The sequence below is a fragment of the Crinia signifera genome, chromosome 7, assembly GCF_055691185.1.
Source record: "Crinia signifera chromosome 7, ASM5569118v1, whole genome shotgun sequence".
NCBI classification, from domain to species: Eukaryota; Metazoa; Chordata; class Amphibia; order Anura; family Myobatrachidae; genus Crinia; species Crinia signifera.
The window spans coordinates 149,770-165,377 of NC_139223.1; the positions used below are offsets into that span (position 1 = coordinate 149,770).

The 15,608-nt window shown below is 52.7% G+C and overlaps 1 protein-coding gene across 4 annotated transcripts in view; it reads right to left on the bottom strand.

The window, feature by feature from the left end:
- Window positions 1–13,903, bottom strand: part of TGFB1I1 (transforming growth factor beta 1 induced transcript 1) — a 148,661-nt gene extending 134,758 nt beyond the window's left edge. Inside the window, exon 1 of one of the 4 annotated variants that reach the window (XM_083152177.1) lies at window positions 13,615–13,903. The gene's annotated coding sequence lies outside the window, so the exon portion shown is untranslated. Of the gene's footprint in view, window positions 1–9,220; window positions 9,272–13,614 lie in introns of those variants that run through there. The other 3 variants (XM_083152175.1, XM_083152176.1, XM_083152178.1) reach the window with 3 other exon arrangements.
- Between the last annotated feature and the right edge of the window lie 1,705 nt (window positions 13,904–15,608).

Genomic DNA, 15,608 nt, shown 5'->3' on the forward strand with positions numbered 1-15,608 from the left:
CTGAAACAAGAAAGCAGAGGGAAATGGTTACAGTTATGTTATAGAATAACCGGGGGGTGCGAGCGGCAGGGGAAACCGGGGAGTGCGAGCGGCAGGGGAAACCGGGGAGTGAGAGCGGCAGGGGAAACCGGGGAGTGCGAGCGGCAGGGGAAACCGCGGAGTGCGAGCGGCAGGGGAAACCGGGGAGTGAGAGCGGCAGGGGAAACCGGGGAGTGAGAGCGGCAGGGGAAACCGGGGAGTGAGAGCGGCTGGGGAAACCGGGGAGTGCGAGCGGCAGGAGAAACCGGGGAGTGAGAGCGGCAGGGGAAACCGGGGAGTGAGAGCGGCAGGGGAAACCGGGGAGTGCGAGCGGCTGGGGAAACCGGGGAGTGCGAGCGGCAGGGGAAACCGGGGAGTGCGAGCGGCAGGGGAAACCGGGGAGTGCGAGCGGCAGGGGAAACCGGGGAGTGCGAGCGGCAGGGGAAACCGGGGAGTGCGAGCGGCAGGGGAAACCGGGGAGTGCGAGCGGCGGGGGAAACCGGGGAGTGCGAGCGGCGGGGGAAACCGGGGAGTGCGAGCGGCGGGGGAAACCGGGGAGTGCGAGCGGCGGGGGAAACCGGGGACTGCGAGCGGCGGGGGAAACCGGGGAGTGCGAGCGGCGGGGGAAACCGGGGAGTGCGAGCGGCGGGGGAAACCGGGGACTGCGAGCGGCGGGGGAAACCGGGGACTGCGAGCGGCGGGGGAAACCGGGGACTGCGAGCGGCGGGGGAAACCGGGGACTGCGAGCGGCGGGGGAAACCGGGGACTGCGAGCGGCGGGGGGAACCGGGGACTGCGAGCGGCGGGGGGAACCGGGGAGTGCGAGCGGCGGGGGGAACCGGGGAGTGCGAGCGGCGGGGGGAACCGGGGAGTGCGAGCGGCGGGGGAAACCGGGGAGTGCGAGCGGCGGGGGAAACCGGGGAGTGCGAGCGGCGGGGGAAACCGGGGAGTGCGAGCGGCGGGGGAAACCGGGGAGTGCGAGCGGCGGGGGAAACCGGGGACTGCGAGCGGCGGGGGGAACCGGGGAGTGCGAGCGGCGGGGGGAACCGGGGAGTGCGAGCGGCGGGGGGAACCGGGGAGTGCGAGCGGCGGGGGGAACCGGGGAGTGCGAGCGGCGGGGGAAACCGGGGAGTGCGAGCGGCGGGGGAAACCGGGGAGTGCGAGCGGCGGGGGAAACCGGGGAGTGCGAGCGGCGGGGGAAACCGGGGAGTGCGAGCGGCGGGGGAAACCGGGGAGTGCGAGCGGCAGGGGAAACCGGGGAGTGCGAGCGGCTGGGGAAACCGGGGAGTGCGAGCGGCTGGGGAAACCGGGGAGTGCGAGCGGCGGGGGAAACCGGGGAGTGCGAGCGGCGGGGGGAACCGGGGAGTGCGAGCGGCGGGGGGAACCGGGGAGTGCGAGCGGCGGGGGGAACCGGGGAGTGCGAGCGGCGGGGGGAACCGGGGAGTGCGAGCGGCGGGGGGAACCGGGGAGTGCGAGCGGCGGGGGGAACCGGGGAGTGCGAGCGGCGGGGGGAACCGGGGAGTGCGAGCGGCGGGGGGAACCGGGGAGTGCGAGCGGCGGGGGGAACCGGGGAGTGCGAGCGGCGGGGGAAACCGGGGAGTGCGAGCGGCGGGGGAAACCGGGGACTGCGAGCGGCGGGGGAAACCGGGGACTGCGAGCGGAAGGGGAAACCGGGGAGTGCGAGCGGCAGGGGAAACCGGGGAGTGCGAGCGGCAGGGGAAACCGGGGAGTGCGAGCGGCAGGGGAAACCGGGGAGTGCGAGCGGCAGGGGAAACCGGGGAGTGCGAGCGGCAGGGGAAACCGGGGAGTGCGAGCGGCAGGGGAAACCGGGGAGTGCGAGCGGCAGGGGAAACCGGGGAGTGCGAGCGGCAGGGGAAACCGGGGAGTGCGAGCGGCAGGGGAAACCGGGGAGTGCGAGCGGCAGGGGAAACCGGGGAGTGCGAGCGGCAGGGGAAACCGGGGAGTGCGAGCGGCAGGGGAAACCGACGAGAGTAACTGGGTGGTGGGAGCGACAGGGGAAACCGGAGGGTGCGAGTGAGAGACAATGCACATTAAGGAAGATGCGGTGTGTAATGATGATGTGGAGAAGTGTAGTGAGAATGAGGAGAAGTGTCGTGAGGATGATAAGGAGTGTAGTGAGCATGATAAGGAGTGTAGTGAGGATGAGAAGTGTAGTGAGGATGATGAGGAGTGTAGTGAGGATGATGAGGAGTGTAGTGAGGATGATAAGGAGTGTAGTGAGGATGAGAAGTGTAGTGAGGATGATGAGGAGTGTAGTGAGGATGATGAGGAGTGTAGTGAGGATGATAATGAGTGTAGTGATGATGATAAGAAGTGTAGTGAGGATGATCAGGAGTGTAGTGAGCATGATAAGGAGTGTAATGAGCATGATAAGGAGTGTAGTGAGCATGATAAGGAGTGTAGTGAGCATGATAAGGAGTGTAGTGAGCATGATAAGGAGTGTAGTGAGGATGATAAGGAGTGTAGTGAGGATGATGAGGAGTGTAGTGAGGATGATGAGGAGTGTAGTGAGGATGATGAGGAGTGTAGTGAGGATGATGAGGAGTGTAGTGAGGATGATGAGGAGTGTAGTGAGGATGATGAGGAGTGTAGTGAGGATGATAAGGAGTGTAGTGAGGATGAGGAGAAGTGTAGCGAGGATGAGGAGAAGTGTAGCGAGGATGATGATGAGTGTAGTGAGAAAGATAAGGAGTGTAGTGAGGATGATAAGGAGTGTAGTGAGGATGAGGAGAAGTGTAGTGAGGATGATAAGGAGTGTAGTGAGGATGATAAGGAGTGTAGTGAGGATGATAAGGAGTGTAGTGAGCATGATAAGGAGTGTAGTGAGCATGATAAGGAGTGTAGTGAGCATGATAAGGAGTGTAGTGAGCATGATAAGGAGTGTAGTGAGCATGATAAGGAGTGTAGTGAGCATGATAAGGAGTGTAGTGAGGATGAGGAGAAGTGTAGTGAGGATGATAAGGAGTGTAGTGAGGATGATAAGGAGTGTAGTGAGGATGATAAGGAGTGTAGTGAGGATGATAAGGAGTGTAGTGAGCATGATAAGGAGTGTAGTGAGCATGATAAGGAGTGTAGTGAGCATGATAAGGAGTGTAGTGAGCATGATAAGGAGTGTAGTGAGCATGATAAGGAGTGTAGTGAGGATGAGGAGAAGTGTAGTGAGGATGATAAGGAGTGTAGTGAGGATGATAAGGAGTGTAGTGAGGATGATAAGGAGTGTAGTGAGGATGATAAGGAGTGTAGTGAGGATGATGATGAGTGTAGTGAGGAAGATAAGGAGTGTAGTGAGGAAGATAAGGAGTGTAGTGAGGATGATAAGGAGTGTAGTGAGGATGATAAGGAGTGTAGTGAGGATGATAAGGAGTGTAGTGAGGATGATAAGGAGTGTAGTGAGGATGATAAGGAGTGTAGTGAGGATGATAAGGAGTGTAGTGAGGATGATAAGGAGTGTAGTGAGGATGATAAGGAGTGTAGTGAGGATGATAAGGAGTGTAGTGAGGATGATAAGGAGTGTAGTGAGGATGATAAGGAGTGTAGTGAGGATGATAAGGAGTGTAGTGAGGATGAGGAGAAGTGTAGTGAGGATGATAAGGAGTGTAGTGAGGATGATAAGGAGTGTAGTGAGGATGATAAGGAGTGTAGTGAGGATGATGAGTTTAGTGAGGATGATGAGGAGTGTAGTGAGGATGATGAGGAGTGTAGTGAGGATGATGAGGAGTGTAGTGTGATTAATAAGAGTGTAATGAGGATGATGAGCAGTGTAGTGAGGATGATGAGCAGTGTAGTGAGGATGATGAGAAGTGTAGTGAGGATGATGATGGCAGGAATAAGAGGACAGTTTATAGGGCATATCTAGGCAGAGTGGGTAACCAGAGAGTTCCCTGCCTGAGACAGGAAAGAGACAGCAATAAGGCAGATAGAGGAAAGAGACAGCATGACAGGAATAAGGCAGAGGAGACAGCATGACAGGAATAAGGCAGAGGAAAGTGACAGCATGACAGGAATAGGGCAGAGGAAAGTGACAGCATGACAGGAATAAGGCAGAGGAAAGTGACAGCATGACAGGAATAAGGCAGAGGAAAGTGAGAGCATGAAGCATGACAGGAATAAGGCAGAGGAAAGTGACAGCATGACAGGAATAAGGCAGAGGAAAGTGACAGCATGACAGGAATAAGGCAGAGGAAAGTGACAGCATGACAGGAATAGGGCAGAGGAAAGTGACAGCATGACAGGAATAAGGCAGAGGAAAGTGACAGCATGACAGGAATAAGGCAGAGGAAAGTGACAGCATGACAGGAATAAGGCAGAGGAAAGTGACAGCATGACAGGAATAAGGCAGAGGAAAGAGACAGCATGGCAGGAATAAGGCAGAGGAAAGAGACAGCATGGCAGGAATAAGGCAGAGGAAAGAGACAGCATGACAGGAATAAGGCAGAGGAAAGAGACAGCATGACAGGAAAAAGGCAGAGGAAAGTGACAGCATGACAGGAATAAGGCAGAGGAAAGTGACAGCATGACAGGAATAAGGCAGAGGAAAGTGACAGCATGACAGGAATAAGGCAGAGGAAAGTGACAGCATGACAGGAATAAGGCAGAGGAAAGTGACAGCATGACAGGAATAAGGCAGAGGAAAGAGACAGCATGGCAGGAATAAGGCAGAGGAAAGAGACAGCATGGCAGGAATAAGGCAGAGGAAAGAGACAGCATGACAGGAATAAGGCAGAGGAAAGAGACAGCATGACAGGAAAAAGGCAGAGGAAAGTGACAGCATGACAGGAATAAGGCAGAGGAAAGTGACAGCATGACAGGAATAAGGCAGAGGAAAGTGACAGCATGACAGGAATAAGGCAGAGGAAAGTGACAGCATGACAGGAATAAGGCAGAGGAAAGTGACAGCATGACAGGAATAAGGCAGAGGAAAGTGACAGCATGACAGGAATAAGGCAGAGGAAAGTGACAGCATGACAGGAATAAGGCAGAGGGCCAAATGTACTAAGCTTGAAAAGTGATAAAATGGAGAGTGACAAACCACCAACCAATCAGCTCCTGCCTGCTTTTTCACAGGAGGTGTTTGAAAAATGACAGGTAGTAGCTGATTGGCTGGTTGGTTTATAACTTTCCATTTTATCACTTTTCAAGCTTAGTAAAGCCCAGAGAGAGGAAAGTGACAGCATGACAGGAATAAGGCAGAGGAAAGTGAGAGCATGAAGCATGACAGGAATAAGGCAGAGGAAAGTGAGAGCATGAAGCATGACAGGAATAAGGCAGATGAAAGAGACAGCATGACAGGAATAAGGCAGATGAAAGAGACAGCATGACAGGAATAAGGCAGAGGAAAGTGACAGCATGAAGCATGACAGGAATAAGGCAGAGGAAAGTGACAGCATGACAGGAATAAGGCAGAGGAAAGTGACAGCATGACAGGAATAAGGCAGAGGAAAGTGACAGCATGACAGGAATAAGGCAGAGGAAAGTGACAGCATGACAGGAATAAGGCAGAGGAAAGTGACAGCATGACAGGAATAAGGCAGAGGAAAGTGACAGCATGACAGGAATAAGGCAGAGGAAAGAGACAGCATGGCAGGAATAAGGCAGAGGAAAGAGACAGCATGGCAGGAATAAGGCAGAGGAAAGAGACAGCATGACAGGAATAAGGCAGAGGAAAGAGACAGCATGACAGGAAAAAGGCAGAGGAAAGTGACAGCATGACAGGAATAAGGCAGAGGAAAGTGACAGCATGACAGGAATAAGGCAGAGGAAAGTGACAGCATGACAGGAATAAGGCAGAGGAAAGTGACAGCATGACAGGAATAAGGCAGAGGAAAGTGACAGCATGACAGGAATAAGGCAGAGGAAAGTGACAGCATGACAGGAATAAGGCAGAGGAAAGTGACAGCATGACAGGAATAAGGCAGAGGAAAGTGACAGCATGACAGGAATAAGGCAGAGGAAAGTGACAGCATGACAGGAATAAGGCAGAGGAAAGTGACAGCATGAAGCATGACAGGAATAAGGCAGAGGAAAGTGACAGCATGACAGGAATAAGGCAGAGGAAAGAGACAGCATGGCAGGAATAAGGCAGAGAGGAAAGTGACAGCATGACAGGAATAAGGCAGAGGAGACAGCATGACAGGAATAAGGCAGAGAGGAAAGAGACAGCATGACTGGAATAAGGCAGAGGAGACAGCATGACACGAAGAAGGCAGAGAGAGGAAAGAGACAGCGTAACAGGAATAAGGCAGAGAGGAAAGAGACAGTGTGACAGGAACAAGGCAGAGATAGGAAAGAGACAGTGTGACAGGAATAAGGCAGAGGGCCAAATGTACTAAGCTTGAAAAGTGATAAAATGGAGAGTGACAAACCACCAACCAATCAGCTCCTGCCTGCTTTTTCACAGGAGGTGTTTGAAAAATGACAGGTAGTAGCTGATTGGCTGGTTGGTTTATAACTTTCCATTTTATCACTTTTCAAGCTTAGTAAAGCCCAGAGAGAGGAAAGAGACAGCGTGACAGGAATAAGGCAGAGAGCGGAAAGAGACAGTGTGACTGGGATAAGGCAGAGAGAGGAACGAGACAGCATGACTGGAATAAGACAGATATAGGAAAGAGACAGCGTGACTGGGATGAGATAAGAGGAAAGAGACAGCGTGACAGGAATAAGGCAGAGAGGGGAAAGAGACAGTGTGACAGGAATAAGGCAGAGAGAGGAAAGAGACAGCGTTACTCGAATTAGACAGATAGAGGAAAGAGACCACATGACAGGAAAAAGGCAGAGGAAAGAGACAGCGTGACTGGGATAAGGCAGAGTAAAGAGACAGCGTGACAGGAATAAGGCAGAGGAACGAGACAGCATGACAGGAATAAGTCAGAGAGAGGAAAGAGACAGCGTGCCTGGGATAAGACAGATAGAGGAAAGAGACAGCATGACATTAATTAGTCAGAGAGAGGAAAGAGACAGCGTGACTGGGATAAGACAGATAGAGGAAAGAGACAGTGTGACAGGAATAAGATAGATAGAGGAAAGAGACAAGAGACCGCATGACATTAATTAGTCAGAGAGAGGAAAGAGACAGCGTGACTGGGATAAGACAGATAGAGGAAAGAGACAGTGTGACAGGAATAAGGCAGAGGAAAGTGACAGTATGAAGCATGACAGGAATAAGGCAGAGGAAAGTGACAGCATGACAGGAATAAGGCAGAGGAAAGTGACAGCATGACAGGAATAAGGCAGAGGAAAGTGACAGCATGACAGGAATAAGGCAGAGGAAAGTGACAGCATGACAGGAATAAGGCAGAGAGGAAAGAGACAGCATGACTGGAATAAGGCAGAGGAAAGTGACAACATGACTGGGATAAGGCAGAGGAAAGTGACAGCATGAAGCATGACAGGAATAAGGCAGAGGAAAGTGACAGCATGACAGGAATAAGGCAGAGGAAAGTGACAGCATGACAGGAATAAGGCAGAGGAAAGTGACAGCATGACAGGAATAAGGCAGAGGAAAGTGAGAGCATGACAGGAATAAGGCAGAGGAAAGTGACAGCATGACAGGAATAGGGCAGAGGAAAGTGACAGCATGACAGGAATAAGGCAGAGGAAAGTGATAGCATGACAGGAATAAGGCAGAGGAAAGTGACAGCATGACAGGAATAAGGCAGAGGAGACAGCATGACTGGAATAAGGCAGAGAGGAAAGAGACAGCATGACTGGAATAAGGCAGAGGAGACAGCATGACAGGAATAAGGCAGAGAGAGGAAAGAGACAGCATGACAGGAATAAGGCAAAGGAAAGAGACAGCATGACAGGAATAAGGCAGAGGAAAGTGACAGCATGACAGGAATAAGGCAGAGGAAAGTGACAGCATGACAGGAATAGGGCAGAGGAAAGTGACAGCATGACAGGAATAGGGCAGAGGAAAGTGACAGCATGACAGGAATAGGGCAGAGGAAAGTGACAGCATGACAGGAATAAGGCAGAGGAAAGTGACAGCATGACAGGAATAAGGCAGAGGAAAGTGACAGCATGACAGGAATAAGGCAGAGGAAAGTGACAGCATGACAGGAATAAGGCAGAGGAGACAGCATGACTGGAATAAGGCAGAGTGGAAAGAGACAGCATGACTGGAATAAGGCAGAGGAGACAGCATGACAGGAATAAGGCAGAGAGAGGAAAGAGACAGCATGACAGGAATAAGGCAGAGGAAAGAGACAGCATGACAGGAATAAGGCAGAGATAGGAAAGAGACAGTGTGACAGGAATAAGGCAGAGAGAGGAAAGAGACAGCGTGACTGGGATAAGGCAGAGAGAGGAACGAGACAGCATGACTGGAATAAGACAGATATAGGAAAGAGACAGCGTGACTGGGATAAGATAGATAGAGGAAAGAGACAGCGTGACAGGAATAAGGCAGAGAGGGGAAAGAGACAGCGTGACAGGAATAAGGCAGAGAGAGGAAAGAGACAGCGTGACTCGAATAAGACAGATAGAGGAAAGAGACCGCATGACAGGAATAAGGCAGAGGAAAGAGACAGCGTGATTGGGATAAGGCAGGGTAAAGAGACAGCGTGACAGGAATAAGGCAGAGGAACGAGACAGCGTGACTGGGATAAGGCAGAGTAAAGAGACAGTGTGACAGGAATAAGGCAGAGGAACGAGACAGCATGACTGGGATAAGGCAGAGGAACGAGACAGCATGACTGGGATAAGGCAGATAGAGGAAAGAGACAGCATGACAGGAATAAGTCAGAGAGAGGAAAGAGACAGTGTGCCTGGGATAAGACAGATAGAGGAAAGAGACAGCGTGACTGGGATAAGACAGATAGAGGAAAGAGACAGTGTGACAGGAATAAGATAGATAGAGGAAAGAGACAGCATGACATTAATTAGTCAGAGAGAGGAAAGAGACAGCGTGACTGGGATAAGACAGATAGAGGAAAGAGACAGTGTGACAGGAATAAGGCAGAGTAAAGAGACAGCATGACAGGAATAAGGCAGAGTAAAGAGACAGCGTGACAGGAATAAGGCAGAGGAAAGAGACAGCATGACTGGGATAAGGCAGATAGAGGAAAGTGACAGTGTGACAGGAATAAGACAGATAGAGGAAAGAGACAGCATGACTGGAATAAGGCAGATAGAGGAAAGAGACAGCATGACAGGAAGGAATAAGGCAGAGAGAGAGCACACACTTGGGGCTGATGCTGCGGAGGAGAGTGTGGATGCTGGGCTGCAGGAATGAGGATGGAGTGTGGGATTGGGAGGGGTCCTAACATATTTCTCTCCTTTTATGGGAAACAGAAGTCTGTAACATGGGGAAGATATAAACAGTGAGAGAGACAGAGAAGCCACACGTCTCACAGACAGAAACTTCTCTTATACTATACACACAGTACTCAGACACTCGTACATTACAAAACATGTCACAGCATAAAGGAGCAGTCCCTCAGGCTATGTGGGCTGTCACTATGGGAGTCCCTCAGTGGGTGCGGGCTGTCACTATGGGAGTCTTTCAGTGGGTGCGGGCTGTCTCTATGGGAGTCTTTCAGTGGGTGCAGGCTGTCACTATGGGAGTCTCTCAGTGGGTGCAGGCTGTCACTATGGGAGTCTCTCAGTGGGTGCAGGCTGTCACTATGGGAGTCTCTCAGGGTGTGCAGGCTGTCACTATGGGAGTCTCTCAGTGGGTGCGGGCTGTCACTATGGGAGTCTCTCAGTGGGTGCGCCTGTCACTATGGGAGTCTCTCAGTGGGTGCAGACTGTCACTATGGGAGTCTCTCAGTGGGTGCGGGCTTTCACTATGGGAGTCTCTCAGTGGGTGCGGGCTGTCACTATGGGAGTCTCTCAGTGGGTGCGGGCTGTCACTATGGGAGTCTCTCAGTGGGTGCGGGCTGTCACTATGGGAGTCTCAGGGTGTGCAGGCTGTCACTATGGGAGTCCCTCAGTGGGTGCAGGCTGTCACTATGGGAGTCTCTCAGGCTGTGCAGGCTGTCACTATGGGAGTCTCTCAGGGTGTGCAGGCTGTCACTATGGGAGTCTCTCAGTGGGTGCGGGCTGTCACTATGGGAGTCTCTCAGTAAGTGCGGGCTGTCACTATGGGAGTCTCTCAGTGGGTGCGGGCTTTCACTATGGGAGTCTCTCAGTGGGTGCGGGCTGTCACTATGGGAGTCTCTCAGTGGGTGAGGGCTTTCACTATGGGAGTCTCTCAGTGGGTGCGGGCTGTCACTATGGGAGTCTCTTAGTGGGTGCGGGCTGTCACTATGGGAGTCTCTCAGTGGGTGCGGGCTGTCACTATGGGAGTCTCTCAGTGGGTGCGCCTGTCACTATGGGAGTCTCTCAGTGGGTGCGGGCTTTCACTATGGGAGTCTCTCAGTGGGTGCGGGCTGTCACTATGGGAGTCTCTCAGTGGGTGCGGGCTGTCACTATGGGAGTCTCTCAGTGGGTGCGGGCTGTCACTATGGGAGTCTCTCAGTGGGTGCGGGCTGTCACTATGGGAGTCTCAGTGGGTGCGGGCTGTCACTATGGGAGTCTCTCAGTGGGTGCGGGCTGTCACTATGGGAGTCTCTCAGTGGATGCAGACTGTCACTATGGGAGTCTCTCAGGGTGTGCAGGCTGTCACTATGGGAGTCTCTCAGTGGGTGCAGACTGTCACTATAGGAGTCTCTCAGTGGGTGCGGGCTGTCACTATGGGAGTCTCTCAGTGGGTGCGGGCTGTCACTATGGGAGTCTCTCAGTGGATGCAGACTGTCACTATTGGAGTCTCTCAGTGAGTGCGGGCTGACACTTTGGGAGTCTCTCAGTGGATGCAGACTGTCACTATGGGAGTCTCTCAGTGGATGCAGACTGTCACTATGGGAGTCTCTCAGTGGATGCAGACTGTCACTATGGGAGTCTCTCAGTGGATGCAGACTGTCACTATGGGAGTCTCTCAGTGGATGCAGACTGTCACTATGGGAGTCTCTCAGTGGATGCAGACTGTCACTATGGGAGTCTCTCAGTGGATGCAGACTGTCACTATGGGAGTCTCTCAGTGGATGCAGACTGTCACTATGGGAGTCTCTCAGTGGGTGCGGGCTTTCACTATGGGAGTCTCTCAGTGGGTGCGGGCTGTCACTATGGGAGTCTCTCAGTGGGTGCAGGCTGTCACTATGGGAGTCTCTCAGTGGGTGCAGACTGTCACTATGGGAGTCTCTCAGTGAGTGCGGGCTGACACTATGGGAGTCTCTCAGTGGATGCAGACTGTCATTATGGGAGTCTCTCAGTGGATGCAGACTGTCACTATGGGAGTCTCTCAGTGGATGCAGACTGTCACTATGGGAGTCTCTCAGTGGGTGCAGGCTGTCACTATGGGAGTCTCTCAGTGGGTGCAGGCTGACACTATGGGAGTCTCTCAGTGGGTGCAGACTGTCACTATGGGAGTCTCTCAGTGGGTGCGGGCTGTCACTATGGGAGTCTCTCAGTGGATGCAGACTGTCACTATGGGAGTCTCTCAGTGAGTGTGGGCTGTCACTATGGGAGTCTCTCAGTGGGTGCAGGCTGACACTATGGGAGTCTCTCAGTGGGTGCGGGCTGTCACTATGGGAGTCTCTCAGTGGGTGCGGGCTGTTACTATGGGAGTCTCTCAGTGGGTTCTGGCTGTCACTATGGGAGTCTCTCAGGGTGTGCAGGCTGTCACTATGGGAGTCTCTCAGTGGGTGCGGGCTGTTACTATGGGAGTCTCTCAGTGGGTTCTGGCTGTCACTATGGGAGTCTCTCAGGGTGTGCAGGCTGTCACTATGGGAGTCTCTCAGTGGGTGCGGGCTGTCACTATGGGAGTCTCAGGGTGTGCAGGCTGTCACTATGGGAGTCTCAGGGTGTGCAGGCTGTCACTATGGGAGTCTCTCAGTGGGTGCGGGCTGTCACTATGGGAGTCTCTCAGTGGGTGCGGGCTGTCACTATGGGAGTCTCTCAGTGGGTGCGGGCTGTCACTATGGGAGTCTCAGGGTGTGCGGGCTGTCACTATGGGAGTCTCTCAGTGGGTGCGGGCTGTCACTATGGGAGTCTCTCAGTGGGTGCAGACTGTCACTATGGGAGTCTCTCAGTGGATGCAGACTGTCACTATGGGAGTCTCTCAGGGTGTGCAGGCTGTCACTATGGGAGTCTCTCAGTGGGTGCAGACTGTCACTATAGGAGTCTCTCAGTGGGTGCGGGCTGTCACTATGGGAGTCTCTCAGTGGGTGCGGGCTGTCACTATGGGAGTCTCTCAGTGGATGCAGACTGTCACTATTGGAGTCTCTCAGTGAGTGCGGGCTGACACTTTGGGAGTCTCTCAGTGGATGCAGACTGTCACTATGGGAGTCTCTCAGTGGATGCAGACTGTCACTATGGGAGTCTCTCAGTGGATGCAGACTGTCACTATGGGAGTCTCTCAGTGGATGCAGACTGTCACTATGGGAGTCTCTCAGTGGATGCAGACTGTCACTATTGGAGTCTCTCAGTGGATGCAGACTGTCATTATGGGAGTCTCTCAGTGGATGCAGACTGTCACTATGGGAGTCTCTCAGTGGATGCAGACTGTCACTATGGGAGTCTCTCAGTGGGTGCAGGCTGTCACTAGGGGAGTCTCTCAGTGGGTGCAGGCTGTCACTATGGGAGTCTCTCAGTGGGTGCGGGCTGTCACTATGGGAGTCTCTCAGTGGGTGCGGGCTGTCACTATGGGAGTCTCTCAGTGGGTGCAGACTGTCACTATGGGAGTCTCTCAGTGGGTGCAGACTGTCACTATGGGAGTCTCTCAGTGGGTGCGGGCTGTCACTATGGAAGTCTCTAAGTGGATGCAGACTGTCACTATGGGAGTCTCTCAGTGGGTGCGGGCTGTCACTATGGGAGTCTCAGGGTGTGCAGGCTGTCACTATGGGAGTCTCAGGGTGTGCAGGCTGTCACTATGGGAGTCTCTCAGTGGATGCGGGCTGTCACTATGAGAGTCTCTCAGTGGGTGCGGGCTGTCACTATGGGAGTCTCTCAGTGGGTGCGGGCTGTCACTATGGGAGTCTCTCAGTGGGTGCGGGCTGTCACTATGGGAGTCTCTCAGTGGGTGCAGACTGTCACTATGGGAGTCTCTCAGTGAGTGCGGGCTGACACTATGGGAGTCTCTCAGTGGGTGCAGACTGTCACTATGGGAGTCTCTCAGTTGGTGCGGGCTGTCAGTATGGGAGTCTCAGGGTGTGCAGGCTGTCACTATGGGAGTCTCAGGGTGTGCAGGCTGTCACTATGGGAGTCTCAGGGTGTGCAGGCTGTCACTATGGGAGTCTCAGGGTGTGCAGGCTGTCACTATGGGAGTCTCTCAGTGGATGTGGGCTGTCACTATGAGAGTCTCTCAGTGGGTGCGGGCTGTCACTATGGGAGTCTCTCAGTGGGTGCAGGCTGTCACTATGGGAGTCTCTCAGTGGGTGCGGGCTGTCACTATGGGAGTCTCTCAGTGGGTGCGGGCTGTCACTATGGGTGTCTCTCAGTGGGAGCAGACTGTCACTATGGGAGTCTCTCAGTGGGTGCGGACTGTCACTATGGGAGTCTCTCAGGTCACTATGACATGTACTGAGGCCCTAGTACTCACAGTATGTCCGTCTGTCTCTTTGCTGAGGCTCGGCGTCTGTATGAGTGAAGTGTGAGACTCATATTATTTCCCTGTTTCTCATCTCTGGAAACAATTTGGAGAAATCATTTCCTGTCTCATTGCACAAACAGGAGGGAACGGGAGACTGAGGGGTATTTCTGTGCAGGACCGGAACACATATCAGCCATCACCGCAATGCTCAATTATAGTGTAATTCACAGAAGTGTTACACGCTACAGCTTGGTTCTGGCATGACACAATGTCACACGCTACAGGCTGCTTCCTGTGTGATCCAATGTCACACGCTACAGGCTGCTTCCTGTGTGATCCAATGTCACACGCTACAGCCTGGTTCCTGTGTGATCCAATGTCACACGCTACAGCCTGGTTCTGGCATGACACAATGATACACGCAACAGTCTGGTTCCTGTGTGATCCAATGTCACACACTACAGCCTGGTTCTAGCATTATCCAATGTGACACGCTACAGCCAGGTTCTAGCATTATCCAATGTGACACGCTACAGCCAGGTTCTAGCATTATCCAATGTCACACGCTACAGCCTGGTTCCTGTGTGATCCAATGTCACACACTACAGCCTGGTTCCTGTGTGATCCAATGTCACACGCTACAGCCTGGTTCCTGTGTGATCCAATGTGACACGCTACAACCAGGTTCTAGTATTATCCAATGTCACACGCTACAGCCAGGTTCTAACATTATCCAATGTCACACGCTACAGCCAGGTTCTGGCATGACACAATGATACACGCAACAGTCTGGTTCCTGTGTGATCCAATGTCACACACTACAGCCAGGTTCTAGCATTATCCAATGTGACACGCTACAGCCAGGTTCTAGCATTATCCAATGTGACACGCTACAGCCTGGTTCTAGCATTATCCAATGTGACACGCTACAGCCAGGTTCTAGCATTATCCAATGTGACACACTACAGCCAGGTTCTAGCATTATCCAATGTGACACGCTACAGCCAGGTTCTAGCATTATCCAATGTCACACGCTACAGCCAGGTTCTAGCATTGTCCAATGTGACACACTTCAGCCAGGTTCTAGCATTGTCCAATGTCACACGCTACAGCCAGGTTCTAGCATTGTCCAATGTGACACACTACAGCCAGGTTCTAGCATTGTCCAATGTGACACGCTACAGCCAGGTTCTAGCATTATCCAATGTGACACGCTACAGCCAGGTTCTAGCATTATCCAATGTCACACGCTACAGCCAGGTTCTAGCATTGTCCAATGTGACACACTACAGCCAGGTTCTAGCATTGTCCAATGTGACACGCTACAGCCAGGTTCTAGCATTGTCCAATGTGACACGCTACAGCCAGGTTCTAGCATTATCCAATGTGACACGCTACAGCCAGGTTCTAGCATTATCCAATGTCACACGCTACAGCCAGGTTCTAGCATTATCCAATGTCACACGCTACAGCCAGGTTCTAGCATTATCCAATGTCACACGCTACAGCCAGGTTCTAGCATTATCCAATGTCACACACTACAGCCAGGTTCTAGCATTATCCAATGTCACACACTACAGCCAGGTTCTAGCATTATCCAATGTGACACGCTACAGCCAGGTTCTAGCATTATCCAATGTGACACGCTACAGCCAGGTTCTAGCATTATCCAATGTCACACGCTACAGCCAGGTTCTAGCATTATCCAATGTCACACACTACAGCCAGGTTCTAGCATTATCCAATGTCACACACTACAGCCAGGTTCTAGCATTATCCAATGTCACACGCTACAGCCAGGTTCTAGCATTATCCAATGTCACACACTACAGCCAGGTTCTAGCATTATCCAATGTCACACACTACAGCCAGGTTCTAGCATTATCCAATGTCACACACTACAGCCAGGTTCTAGCATTATCCAATGTCACACACTACAGCCAGGTTCTAGCATTATCCAATGTCACACACTACAGCCAGGTTCTAGCATTATCCAATGTCAC